Source organism: Cupressus sempervirens, chromosome 7 (genome assembly GCF_028749045.1).
Source record: "Cupressus sempervirens isolate cs-2001-9-10 chromosome 7, ASM2874904v1, whole genome shotgun sequence".
Lineage (NCBI taxonomy): Eukaryota > Viridiplantae > Streptophyta > Pinopsida > Cupressales > Cupressaceae > Cupressus > Cupressus sempervirens.
Window position 1 is genome coordinate 246,712,194 of NC_143124.1, and position 10,706 is coordinate 246,722,899.

Sequence of the window (10,706 nt, forward strand, 5' to 3'; positions counted from 1 at the left end):
AAGGACATGTTTCTCTTTGGTGGAAAGAATCATAGCAAAATCAAAAAGAAGAAGGTGAATTGAAAATCACTAGATGGAGATTGATGGTGACTAAGTTGAAGGCTAAGTTCATTCATACTAATTATGAACTTGAGTTGTTTAAGAAATTGCATAATCCAAAGAAGGATATGGATGTAAAATATTATAAAAAGGAGTTTTAAAAGTTAACTATCTAGTCTTCACATCAAAAATTTTCTAAGGAGAAGGTGGCTAGATATATTAATGGTTTGAGATTTAATATTTAGGATGAGGTTGTATGCTGAATATTACTTCCATTGAGGATGAACTTATTAGTATGCTTTGAAAGCTAAAGAAAAGATGAAGAGGAGACATCAAGGTAATCATCGAGGAAAGGAGAAGTTTGATCACTTGGTGAAGAGAAAAAAAATGTATGTCAATGAACCTAAACTTGTTGAATAGAGGAAGAGAATAGACAAGATGCATATAAGGGTACTTGTTATAGATGTCATGAAGAAGGACATAGATCTTATGAATTTGCTAAGGTTGGTGATAGAAGAACTATTATGGTACAAGAAGCTAAAGATTTAGTGAATGAACCTGAGAAGGATGGGGTAACTTGCTAATTTAGAGAGTGTTTCTTGGAAAGAGGACACTAGAACCTTGTTAAAGGATGAATTATTTTATGACTCATTATAAGTCTAGTGGTAGGATCTATAATGTTATTGTAGATGGTGGCAGTATTGATAACCTAGTTGCTAAAGCGATGGTTCAAAAACTTATTTCAAGAGGGTAAGAAATCCTTTTCCTTATAGGATTAGTTGATTACAAGATTAAAATGCTTTGGAACTGAGGGAGCAATGTCATGTTGATTTCGAAATTGGGTAGTATAAGAATTGAGTGTTGTGTGATATTGTATACATGGATAGTTGTCACATATTACTTAGAAGACCTTGGCAATATGATTGTAGAGATGTGCATGATTGTGTCAAGAATGTGTTTATGGTTGAGAAGGGTGTCCGAAAGCATTCCATGATTCCTTTATAGAATGGAGAGCTTTACAGTAACCTAAGTATTGGTTGCTGAGTTGAATTGAAGGATTTTTAAAGGGTTAGAGATTAGCGTGGAAAGAAAATCTATTGTACAACAAATATAGATGTGAAGATGATAGTTGTAGAAATGAAATTGAAGAAGAAGAATAAAGGAAAGATTTTACAAGTTGGTGATGTAGAGGACATGTGTGTGAGGAACTAGTCTAGGGTTGATGTGTTAAACCCTAAAAGATGTTCTTCCAACTATTAAGAACATCTTTTCTTCTCATCTAGGATGTCTGATGTAGAAACATCCGAGGGAAGTCAACAATCCTATAGGAAGGGGATTTATGAATGGATTAATGGAGTTATGATTTTTTTATTTGAGGATTGGTTCAAGGAATATTGGGGAACCTTACCTTAGGAGCACATTGAGATTGGATAGATCGCGTTGAAGTTAGAGTTGTTTTACCTTGTAGCTGGAGCTGTAATTTCTTGTTTGCTTGCAGGTGGTGTAACTAATTATCATTAATGAATGAGATAATTCCCAACTTAGGGATTGAAGAAGGCCTATATTAATACCTCCAAAAAAAGGTGAAAATCCTAATTCATTATGAGTTGTGAGATATAACCATTCTCCTAGGATATAGATTATCTATTATTTTACATGTTCAATTTCGGCACTTGTCTTTCAGGATGTGTAGAGAATTATCCTTAAGGGATCAATATTTTTTCATTTGGGATCTCAAAGAGGAGCTAAAATAATATTTTGAGTTAAGATGGTAGGCCTTAATTCAATTAAAGTGAGGATATATCATTATTTTTCTCAAGTATCAATTTTTGGATAGTTTTTACAAAAACATGTGGAGTTTTCTTCTTGCACAATTTTGTATGATGAAATGGGATCTCGTTAAGTTAATGAAATGTTATTGGGTCATGTTTGGACCTAAATATAAATTTTCATTTATTTTTGTTCATACTTTCTATAGTTTTGTTTTACTCTTCCAAGGGGAACCTATAATGTAATTAAATGCTTGACTAGTTGACTTGTGGCTTAGCTGGCTATATAAGGAGCTTGGGTTGATGTAGAACTAATTATGGTGGATTAGTGTTGGATTATTGGAGGATTATTGTCAATCATGACTTGGAGGATTTTATATCATTAGTATAGGAGTAGCTAAGATAGAAAATTTGGAGAAGAGCTAGTGGTTGCGGTTTAGAAAGAAGTGTCATGCCCTAAATTTAATAGAGAAAAACACAACCAATTTTTTTTTTTGAAAGGTAAATCAAGGGATAATAAACATGTAACTATTTATAATGGATATACTCTATTAAACTATACAGAGATTCAAATCTACAATTCATGTTTCTTAAGGACATTAGGGTATCACTAATTCAATCAAGGATTGGAGGTAATACTTAGCAACCTTTAGGTGCGTTGATACTCTAACATGGTCTTAGGTGTCATAGTTGGGATGCTAGTTTTCCAAGTTAAAGTTTAGGGGTATATTTTGTTAGATGTCAACATATCTAATTTTATTTTATTTAAAATCCTTTTGTTTTGTTTTGGAATATAAACTAGGGTTTTGAGTAAGAGCTAGCACAGGAGGCATTCATGTGACATTATTAGTTAGCAACAAGGTATTACTAAGTTAATTGTTATTATTATATATATAAGGTGTTGACATGCATAGGGCTCCTTTGAGTGGATATTGACTGGCTACTACTTGTTATCCTCTATGGGGCTTTGACTACTTGGATCATCCTAATATCAAGATGACATGTTGACAAGTTACATAGGTTAGATGTATCCCTAACTCATGAATATAATAGTGCATTCAAATTTATCATTTCTGTATATTTATAAAGTTAATTATTTTCATGATTATTATATCGTCCCCTTCCATTTAAACTATTTTTTAGTGCTCAATTAAGAGGCATTTATAAAATTTCTTTTACCACTATAATGTGTCCTACATATTGCACAACCTCTCCTATTTAAGATTTGTGTATGCAATTTTGATATTATGCAAATTCTTTATTAGGGTATTCATTCCAATGTATTGGTCATATGGTCCGCTCTCTTTTTTTATGGTTATTATTTTAATTATTTATTGTTATTATTATTTTAAAATTATTTTATTTACTAATAATATATAATCAATTATTAGATAACATTATTATATAATCCTAAATCTTCCACCCCGAATATTCATCTTAACTTGTTCTTCTAACCCATGCCTTCATTATTATGGAACCACGACTAGCTTTCTTTTCATTCACATTCAAATATATTAACTTACAAATTTATTTCAATTCGAACAAACTTTCTACTAAATTGTTAATGGAAGGATAGCTTGAATTTTATATTAAGACTATATTTATATTCTCTCAATGTACCCATTTGCAATTAGAATCAAAAGAATATATAGTATTTGATATATTTATATATATTAAGAACATACAATAATATTATTAATAAACATATATGTACATTAACTAACACATACTTAACATACATAGTGGAGGTCAAAATATAAATATATTTATATCTAATTACTAAATTACAATTTAGTTTTAATTTTGATATAGTCACTATTTAACAACTACCCATACATATAATATTAAAGGGCTTACTATTTACTAATCATTGAATTTATTACTAACTCATCCATAAGCTAATTTATAATTTACTAAATCTCTTATTTAAATACCTTTAGCATGAATAAACATACCTAAACCCATTCATATTTCTAAGGTCTCATAAAATATCTCGAACAATTAAACATCCTATTTCCATGTGCAATGAATCCTACCTTTCTAATAACAATCCTATACTTAATCTATACCTTATTAATTTAATTTAACACCTATACTTTATATGGTTAACTTTAATACTTAACTATTCCCCATTCCCTAACCTTTAACACATGATATTAAAACAACTAACCCTAATCATGAACACTGAAATATGACCTACTTACTAATCATAGATCAAATGAAATATTTGGCTCACCTAACCTAAGGGTCATATTGAAGATGTTTATATTTAGTTGATAACTATAATAATTTAATTGCTAACTATAATAATTTTCAAATTATCTTTATCTAAAGACAACACCTCTAAGAATCATATTCTAATAATCGAAGAGCATAAATAAACTCTGTCTGTGTGTGTGTGTGTGTGTGTGTGTGTGTGTGTGTGTGTGTGTGTGTGTGTGTGTGTATCAAAAAATACCCAAATAATAATTACTAGTCTACTTCCTAACATTTAATCTTTTAACACCATATTTAATTGGGTTAGAAACTTATTCATAACTTGTCACCTATATCCCTCTTACTCACTCCCTTACTTCTAACACTTTTCTTGTTTACATGTTAAGTACACATGTCTAAAACCAATCATATTAGTAAATTTGTCATAAGCTAACATCAACTAGATATCCTATCTCTATGTGTAGCTCTATGTTTATTTATTTTTAACAACTTGTTTCCCCTAGCATACTTACTAATTATCTTATTTAACCTTTCCTCAAAAAAAACCCCTAACTGCTTTCATTAACTAAGTCTTAGCACCAATCAAGTGCCTAATCCATGTCTCCCTATCCAACTATGGCTTACCTTCTTCACAAGAAGCCAAATCACTTAAAGGGGAAGCATATTCCTTTTTTAAATGTGGGAGGTGTCTTATCACATTGTCAAAATATGACATGTGCCAATCCCAAGGTGCCCATTTACTACTCTATAGCATGGTGTGGTTGTTAGGATGGGGAAAAGCTTTAACGTGTTTAACCACAAACTTTTTCACCCTTCCCAAGGGCTAGTTTCTATAAGTATGTTAGACCAAGCACTTTTTAAACATGTCTCAAAGTTTCTTTCCAATGTGAATGTCAATTGGTGAAAAGGGGAGCATATCCCAAGTTCGAAAAGATTTAACTAGGGCCTAACATGAGGCAGGGGTAGGGTACCTCCATATGTGTTTCAAGTCTCTTCCAAGGTGCAAAGCATCTTTTTTGTTTTTCTTGGAACTTTAGACATTTACCCATTCCTAAGACCTAGCATCTAGGCCCCATCATATGATGTTAGTGCTTAAGTTCTATTTGTTTTCTTTTTTGATTTTGTCTCTTTCCCACTTTAAAACATGGCTCCTAGGTTTTTTGTTAGTTTTCTTTTTTTATTTAATTTTTTTGTTTCTTGGTGGTGATGTTTTGAGTAACCATATATAATTTGAGAAAGATGTGAAAAAGGTCATGTGACACATATGAGTCACTTGATTTTCAATTGTTGATAAGCCAAGAGTTTATTATTTTTGTGAAGCACTACTAATGTCCTAGTTCTTATTATTTTATGTATTAGATTCCTAAGGGTAAATTCTCTTTTGAATATTTTATTGCTTTATATTATGGGGGATGAATTTTTGTTTTTCCCCATACATTTTCCAAAGAGCATAATATGCTCTTACAACAAGTTTCCCCTTAGTTTTGGACTATGGTTTTCTCTCAAGCTAAATTTCTTTAAATCCTTCCATGGAATTTTCAGTGAGCAAGTTTAAAGATGTGATAGTGTTATTTGACCTAGGAAATTATTAGGACTCAAAATCCAAAGAACTAATATAATGAACTATCAAAATACCACAATCTCCTTCCATTAGATTAAATACAATCGTATAATTTTTATGATGCATATCATCATGATTAAATCAAATATATCAAAAGAACTCTTGCACACAATGACTATGAAATATTCCTAAAAAATCATTTATAGAAGATCATAAGAAGGAGGGTTTCATTTCATAATTTTCTCCTATTACATCAAACCACACAATGTAGAAACTTACAAGGAATATTTTCTTACAAGTAAACTATATACAATTTCTCAATCTTTCCTTACACATTTTCACAATATTTAATGATAACAAACCCTAGTACATCAAAATGATATAACAATGGAGACTTCATATCACAACACATTTGAGATGACATGGAAACATTAAGCTCTCTCTACACATTTGTTTTCTAATATTTCCAAGAATAAACCCTAATATCTCCAAGGAATCCATCTTCACAAAACCTACAACACAACAGAAAACATGGAAGCATGGAGGCTCACCACCCATCCTAGGCTTCCATGCAGCCACCCATCGAGCAGGGGATATAAGACCCAATTGGGATACACACATACAACATGTGATAGTGCATGAGAATCTTACAAGATAACACATAATACTCCCTTCCAAGGTTTAATCTGAGATTTAACATTGGAACTATTGAACATAGGGTGAAGGTGTGCTTTCAAAAAGAAGACTTGCCATATCATCTCATATCTGCAATAAACAATTTTCATGCCCTTTTGGGGCTTTCACAATTCAAAAATTTCATGTCCTTTTGGGGCTTTCAAAAAAATCCTCCTACATACTACCATTAACCATGGCATCCTTGAATACCCATAACTCGATAATCTTCCTTTCTACACCATCATTTTCCTTATCACCCCAAAGAAAGATATGAATAAATATGACATACAATGGAGCCCATACTCCAAGGTTTTCACCTATATTTCAAGCCTAACTAAGCCCTTCACCCTATAATTCTCTTCCCTTCCCAATGGGTGAGTGAAGCTTGCACACCTATAACAACACTTGACATTCAAATCAAAACCAAAAGGATCAAGAAATAAATACCAAGAAATTTCATGAAACAAAATTCACATTCATACCACCAAAAAAAAATACAAGGATTCACAATGACACAACACAACACCAAAATCTACCATCCAAAGATTCACACTCCAATGCAAGATCCCATAACAAATACTCCATGCTTGTAAATTTACTATACAATACTATAAGGAAGAAAATGCACATGGTTTGAAACACCAAGCTTGGTCCAACCTAAGGTAATGATATTTGTTGTAGAGATCCCTTAGTCCTTCTCAAAACCCAATCTGTCTCTAAAATTAGAGAGTGGGCGAACACCCTATTAGTTTTTCCAATATTCTCTAATAAGGCCTTCTCATTAACTATTTAAGGAAAAACATCAAGCCACTTCCTCTTACAAACTTGTGTCCCTCTAAATTTTCTATATTCGACTTAGTGGAAACATGAGAGAGAACACATCTCACAAGTCTATTTTCGAATTGGTGGAAGAATGCATGGGTAAAGGGGCCCCCTAGGCTATCTAGTCACTATCATGGTCAAAGTTAGGTGCCTAACATGTTATACTATCACATGGGTAGCTCATTTTCACATAAAAGACACTTTGGGACCACCTAATGACCCCTTAAAACCCTAGTCAATTCCAAATTCGAATTTCCTTTGAATGTGACCCATCCTAGCCCTTTCCAAGTGGGTTTACTTACTCATTAACAAGCTAATTAGTTTTAGGGTAAAGTACCACAATGACCAAAACCCTAGATGACATGTCATTATAAAAAAAATCCACAACTGTCAAGTGACACATAAAAGGACATTCCACATTGCCATGACATGTCGCTAATGCATCCTTATCATTAAACATTTCCACATACAAGAAAACTTACATTTAAAAAACAAAATACTTTCACAATGAGGATTTTGAATCTTCCAAAGATTTTCCTTGGTTAAATTGTAGTCACATAGGTTTGGTTTGGATCTTATTTTCCCCCAAAATTTCCATGGTTCCACTTCCTGCACATTAAACTTGAGAATCAATAGTCCAAGGAGTTCATTTAAATATATCATAAATGCATATGTTTTCAAATGTTACATAATTCAATTAAGTTTTCTTTCCTAATCATTTCAGATAAATTATTCAAAATGTCAAAACATTAAAATTTGCATATCATAATCCATTGTAATCAAATTAACATTTATCTACACATCACATTAAATCATAAAGATCATCATTATCAAATTAACATTTATCTACATAACACATTAAATCATAAACCATCATAATCAAATTAACATTTACCTACATATCACATTAAGTCATAAATCATCATAATCGTCATATCATAATCTAATTCTATCATGTTATAAAGTTGTATCCTTATGTGTTTGATCATTCCATTCACCATATCAGATTCATAGTACATAATTATATCATAGATACATACCACTATTGTAAATGTCAAAATCAATAGATACAACAAGCCATTGTCCTTCTAAGTCTCCAATATTGTCAAAATATCCAAATCCTGAATATCAAAATGCAAGTAATATATCCCCCCACTTAAACATTACCATTTCACATTACAAGTATGTCTAAAATTCAGCTTCTACAAAGAAATTGAGAAGAAAGTTAGAACATGAACAAAATCATTAATTATACCATTTAGGTCTTAATGTGTTGACATAAGTGCGGATCATCAAAATGTAGATATTAAGATAACATAACCTTATAGTCTTGAAAGTATATCAAAACATCAAATTAGAAGTGTTATAATGTAAATATGTCATCTGTACTATTACAATTCGGGTGAGGCCTCACAACAACGAGGTTGCCTGGTGGCTTGCAAGCACAAGTTGAGATCTTGGAGGTTTCTACTAGATTGTTTTTATGCTATAGATCTGGTCTAGCTATGATTTGAATTGGATCTTAAGGGATCTTGCGAAACTATTATAATTATTTTGTATTTGGCCATAATTGGGAAAGCCTTACAGGCCAACACATTGATTGGAATTAGTTATTTTATGAATAAATAGTTGTGAATTGATATCAAATCTTTCATTGTTGTATTATTTTTGTTGTGTGGTTATTTTTTGGATACTTTGACATCTCCTTTTGGGATTCTCCTTCCTTAAACTACATCAAATATACTCCTTGAAACTAGATTCCTTTTACTTAAATTTTTTCAACCATAGAATAGATTCACTTGATAATTTTCTAGTAAGAAATTATTCTTTAACTTATTCACCATCCTATCCCAAATTTTTACTTTCTCTTTACCTTTCCTTTTTCTAGTTGTTTGTAAATATTCCATTTACAATGATGCATATCCTCTCAACTATGTGAAATCATACTTCACCTTCTTATATTCACTTGTATCTTTAAAGTTGAAGTACTTCTCCATCTCTATTACCTAATCAAGAAATTTTTCCAAATCCAACTTGTCATCATAGTCTAGTAGGTTTTTATGCTAGCTAGGTCTCTAAAGAGTCTCGCATACCTCTAATAAATATCTAGTTTCTCTTCCTCCAAGATTTCTCATTCATCGTTATCAGTCACATCTTAAACATGTTGACCTCTTGTTTGGGTTGTTTCAATAACTTATAATCATGTTGTGATTTGTCTCACTGTATCCATTATAATTAGATCTTCATATTTATATGATTGACCTCTAATATTTCCTCTTTGGGCCAATCTTATGCAAGTAATCTTTAGTTTTGGGTTATATCTTTACTCTATGACCCTGTGAAAAATCAATTATAGGACTTCATAATCCCTAGGAAGGAAACTCACTATCCTAGGAATAAAAAAATTCTTTAATCGCACTTGATACAACCACAATGATATGGTCCTCAAGGATGATATTAAAAACCATGTAGAAAGAGTCACACAATGAAAAAAAATTAGGAAATTGAGAGACAACAAGATCACATGTGCACAATGTTATTGATCCAAGAATTCAAATACAATTATCTAGAAACATGCATGCTTAAGGAATGAGAATACATTCCTAATTATAGGTTGAAAGCCTATAGTCCCTTTCAAATATTTCAATCTTGTTCTACAAGAAAACTACATTACTACTTAAGGATCAATTAAATAAATATATATGATGCTCACAAGCATCAAGTCAACTTAGAAGGATCACAATCTCTAAGGTAAGGAAACATGATATAAAAATATAGGTTAAGGCCTAAGCCATAAAGAACTCCTCCACTAAGATTTGAAATGAAGTAAAAATCCATAAGAAGGTAGGCCAAGAGTATATAAACACTAGGAGTTGAGCCAATTAGATTTTGAAACTAGGGAAATATTTTACAAGATGAGGAAACACCAACTAGTCACAAAACATGATGAACAAATAGGTCAAGCCAATAATTCTAGATAAATTCATTGAGAAGAATTAGATCAAGATGTGAACCCAAAGGAAGAATACATATGATACTAAGAACGTACCATACATGTTCATGTGAAAAAAAGAGCTAACACATAACAATGTTGAAAGAAACACACAATTTAGTTAATATGAACAAACTAAAAGTAAATGTTTGAGATGTTGGAAATATTCAAGACTAAGATAAGTTACTAAGAGGGGAGGGGTGAATTAGTAACTTCTAAAACTTCAACAATTTCAACCTTTAATCCAACCATTCAATTAGCATTTAGTCCATCATATAAGTTCTTATCTAATTACATGCATAAGACACTAAAAAAATGAAAGCATTCATAACACTAATACACAAAGATTTAGTGACCTAGAAGCCTTCCAAATAGAAATTAAAACTAGGGTGGGGATGATACTGACACAAGGAGGGCAAATAATAACTAGGGCTAAAGGCACACCCAACAATCCAAACCAACCTTGTAGAGTTAACACAATGGAAGTAAATACACAAAGAGGACAACACTAGAGAGAGAGAGAGAGAGAGAGAGAGAGAGAGAGAGAGAGAGAGAGAGAGAGAGAGAGAGAGAACAATATTCTTTTATTGATTCATGAAATGATTAGCATACATGCCTAGCTATAAGGCCT